A 4,936-nucleotide genomic window follows, 5' to 3' on the forward strand; every position below is an offset into this window, starting at 1 on the left:
ATAGTTTATAAAAAGGAAATTAAATGTTTTTTCATTTTTTGTTACTAAAATAGTTTATGCAAGTTTATACATAAGCACTAATCATGATAAGAACTTGTGCTATCACCTAAAAATAAGTGGTTTAACCAAACAGACCCATATCCTATTACCATAAGGATGTGTATCCTTGAGAAGATAATGTTTATGATTCAAGCGCAGACAGTAGAATTCTAAATTTAATAAACAGGTCTAACTATTTAATATTATCCAACAAACAGAAATGTTTTCGAAAACTAAATGGAGCCTAGAAATATCTAATTTCACTACAAGAAACTACCTCTCTAAATGCACTGAAAAACGCAAATCTATTGTAAACAGAAAGAGTAAGATCTCTGTTTAATAGACACAATCAACAAAAAACATTGTACATTTGATAAATAGCAGCATCACGAAATATCAATCTCAACAAAATACAAACTGTATATAAAATCTGCATGGTTTTGGTTGGTTTTCCCATTATCTAGTGGTAGGATGACTTTTAACAATTATCAAAACATGGAAAAAATTAATATTTCTGCATAAAGATGCCAACTTGTCATTAAAAATATATAATTGTGAATTGGCGAATACATAAAAAGTCTATCGTAAAATTATGAAACAAATTAACATCGTACAATATTACAGGAAGAAAAGTTTATGGCAATTATGGTCAAATGAATGATATACTTACTTCATCCCGAGTGAACACAATGTTATCATCATTCTCTGGGTTGGTGAATCGAATATCCTCCATGCTATTTTTCTCTTTCAATACATGGATTCCACTTTTCTGGAATGGTAATCCAAAATCAATATCTGCATGGTTCCACGAATTTTCTAAAAGTGCTTTGTCCATAGTATCATTAAAGTTTTCCATTTTCATATGAAAAAGATGCAAATGATACGTTTTCGGTGGTGATTTCGTACCCATCTTCAAACCATCTGTGTAGAAAAATGTATTTCCGTTGATGATCACTCTTACAGAACGACGTCGAGAACTATCCCATGTTAATGGAGAAACAAAACAGAGAGCCATGACAGGAAACTTGTTACGAAACCAGAAAGAAATTGACAATCCGGCCTCGTATTTGCGGTCGAACCACTCTGGAATTTTTGGCACCCGTGGCAAACGAAACCAAGTGTTTCCAGCCTCATGTAATTCCTGTTAGTCATAGATAAGTAGTGTAAGATTAACTATATCAAGAATATCAAATACATTACAAATAAAAACGAAATAAATCATAACCTGATTTAGTAATTTGCTTTTGCACGACGAAGTCAACGACATGCAATTTAGTGCAGATAACATTCTTAAGCATGGAGGAATCCCTTTAATTTCCTGAAGATCCTTACAATCATCCAAGACGAGTTTCCATAAAAAATGACATTTTTCGACACATTTAGGAAGAAATGTGAATTGATTGTTCGTTAGATGTAATTCTTTCACATTAGCAAACAACATGAGATTTATTGAAAGATATTCATCTGAAAGTTTCAAATTCCTGACACAAATATACTTTACAAGTGAAGATTGGATTGGGGTCACTTTTTCTTCATTCTGGAGGCTAAATTCAGCCAGTTTTGACATCATATTTGGAAAGCAAGAATATCCACAGTTACATGGAACAAATGTTTGAGGCTCTGAGTAAGATTTCGAAATGGAAACGGCAATTCTTTTATGGGAGTTTCATCCAAGAGGAGTCCTGGTATAGTTGTCATATCTCCCAATATTTCTGGAAAACTTTCAAGACTATAACAATGTGAAAGATTGAAATATCCCAACGAAGTCAACCTGAGTTGTGGGATATTCTTAAGCATGATGCAACATTCAATATTCAAGAGTTTAAGTTTATCCAACAAGCCATCCACCACACTTGGAAAACTCTAGAGACTAAAACAATTTGAAAGGTCAAGTTTTTCCAAAGAATCCAACTTGAGAGGTGGGATACTCTTAAGATTGTGACAACTTTTGACACGCAGGGTTTTAAGTTTTCCAAGAAACCCATCCACCACAAGTGGAAAACTCTCAAGACTATGACAATAAGAAAGGTCAAGTGTTTCTAACGAATCCAACTTGAGAGGTGGAATACTTCTAAGATTGTGACAATATTTCACATTCAAAGTTTTGAGTTTTCCAAGAAACTCGTCCACCACAAGTGGAAAACTCACAAGACTATCACATCCGGAGAGGTCGAGTTCTTCTAGCGAATCCAACTTGAGAGGTGGAATACTTTTGAGACTGTGACAACCTTCAACAAGCAAGGTTTTAAGTTTTCCAAGAAACCCGTCCACCACTAGTGGAAAACTATCAAGACTATCACATTCGGAGAGGTTGAGTTCTTCTAGTGAATCCAAGTTAAGAGGTGGAATACTCTTGATATTGCGACAACTTTTAACATTCAGGGTTTTAAGTTTTCCGAGAAACCCATCCACCACACTTGGAAAACTCTCAAGACTATCACAATCTGAAAGGTCGAGTCTTTCTAGCGAATCCAACCTGAGAGGTGGAATACTCCTTAGATTGCGACAACTTTTAACATTCAGAGATTTAAGTTTTCCAAGAAACCCGTCCACCACAAGTGGAAAACTCTCAAGACAATTACAATAAGAAAGGTCAAGTGTTTCGAGCGAATCCAACTTGAGAGGTGGAATAGTCTTCAGATTGTGACAACTTTTAACAAGCAGGGTTTTAAGTTTTCCAAGAAACTTGTCCACCACACTTGGAAAACTTTCGAGCTTATAACAATCAGAAAGGTCAAGTGTTTCTAGTGAATCCAACTTGAGAGGTCGAATGGTTTTGAGATTGCGACAATGTGATAGGTCAAGTTTTTCTAGTGAATCCAACTTGAGAGTTGGAATACTCATGAGATTGTGACAATTTTTAACAAGCAGGGTTTTAAGTTTTCCAAGAAACTTGTCCACCACACTTGGAAAACTCTCGAGCTTATAACAATCAGAAAGGTCAAGTGTTTCTAGTGAATCTAACTTGAGAGGTCGAATGGTTTTGAGATTGCGACAATGTGATAGCTCAAGTGTTTCAAGTGAATCCAACTTGAGAGGTGGAATACTCATGAGATTGTGACAACCTTTGACAAGCAGGGTTTTAAGTTTTCCAAGAAACCCGTCCACCACAAGTGGAAAACTCTCGAGCTTATAACAATTTGAAAGGTCAAGTGTTTCTAGTGAATCCAACTTGAGAGGTGGAAGACTCTTGAGATTGTGACAACCTCTAAGACTCATGGTTTTAAGCTTATCACCAAATCCATCTACCGTAGGTTGAAAACTCTCAAGGCCAGTACAATCTGTAAGATCAAGTTCTTCTAGAGAAGGTAACATGAGAGACGGAATTGTTATGATTTCGCGGCAGTTTATAGCCCTTAAGATTTTCAGTTCTCCAAAATATCCATTCATCACGAGAGGAAAGCTTTCTAGATATTCACAATATGAAATATCGAGTATTTCCAGCGAAGCCAAACTGAGAGATGGAACACTCTTGATTTGAGGGCAACCTATTAATCTCAAGATTTTAAGTTTGCATAAAAAATCAATTGATTTATCAATTGCAATTAGTGCCCCACAATATCGAATTGAAAATACTTCTAAATTTGGGAGACCAGATATATCTGGTATTTGTGCTAAACCGTAACTATGATGAAGATTTAAAACTCTCATATTCTCGAACTTCTGCAAACAAACAAAAAATGGAAATAAAAAAACATGCAAATAAATAATTAATATTGAACCGCATGTATTAATGTTAATATAAGATAAAAGATATAAATATTTTACACTTGCCATTGTGAGAAAGCCGTCCATTGCATGGAAATGAGCGCGATTGCGATTGGAATAATCCAGCACTCGTAGATTATTTGGAACTAGTATGGACACCCGTGCCAAGCACGGACTAGAATTTCGCCGTAATTAAAACATTGGATGAAGATGTATTATTCTCATTTATGTGGTTGCTCTATGTCTAATGAGTAGATCAGCACCAGTGTTGGCTCTTTCCATAAGGTCCAACGATGATAGTATAACTCGGTTCGATTTTGCGAATGAAGCATGGGTGAATCCCAGTGACAGATGTCGGCTGCGGAGAGTCTTATACTTAAGTGAGATACGCTGATGTGTCGAGTGTGAGCTAAAGTTTCACATTGGATGTGAGAGTAGATGTTGAGTAACATATAAGTGATATGATCCATATACATAATTTCTTAAGGTTTAGGTTAAGATGTGGTGTCAAACTCATTTGTGTGGATTCTCTTTGTATGTTGAGATGATCAAACTCAATGTAGGATTATGCAAAAATCACAATATTGTTATCAACCGTTTTCTTAGTTTTTGGATGTCATTTGTTTATTTTTTATCTTAAAGTTTAGTTTTTATATGGCATTCTCTTCTATATGTTTTTTTTTCATTCAATGTCTATTATTTCAATTTATTCACTTTTGGAATTTTGTGGCAGGTGAAAATGGTAAATTGTCAATGTGTTATGCTGAGTTGACAAAAATATATGCTTATTAGACAATTTAAAATCAAGTAACGTTTTCCTTAAAAAAAATCATGTGACGTTTGTTTAATTGAATATAAATTTTTGGTAAAATAATTACCCAAAAATCTCGGACTCCTTCGACCAACCCATAAAATAACCAGCAACTCACACTATTCTCTATACCCTCACGAAAAAAAAAAATGCACAATACTTATTTTCTTTAGCCTATCTTCCCTTGTGTTTCAATTCCTTTTTTGATTTTTTTTTTGCTTTTAATTTTCTTTATTTCTTCTCATGGAAGAAAGAAACATAAACCCCTCTCCATGAAACCACCGCCAACCAAAATTTTTGAACATTTTGTGATTTCAATTGACCATATTTAAATACGTCATGTAATTACGGAGGTGGATAGTTGAATGATAATTTATC

General features: G+C 34.7%; 1 pseudogene; it reads right to left on the reverse strand.

Annotated features, from left to right (window-relative positions):
* Positions 1-657: 657 nt before the first annotated feature.
* On the reverse strand, positions 658-3,690 carry LOC146917775 (uncharacterized; annotated as a pseudogene).
* Between the last annotated feature and the right edge of the window lie 1,246 nt (positions 3,691-4,936).

Source organism: Medicago sativa, chromosome 6 (genome assembly GCF_051527215.1).
Source record: "Medicago sativa cultivar Bolivia chromosome 6, Bolivia_mono, whole genome shotgun sequence".
NCBI classification, from domain to species: Eukaryota; Viridiplantae; Streptophyta; class Magnoliopsida; order Fabales; family Fabaceae; genus Medicago; species Medicago sativa.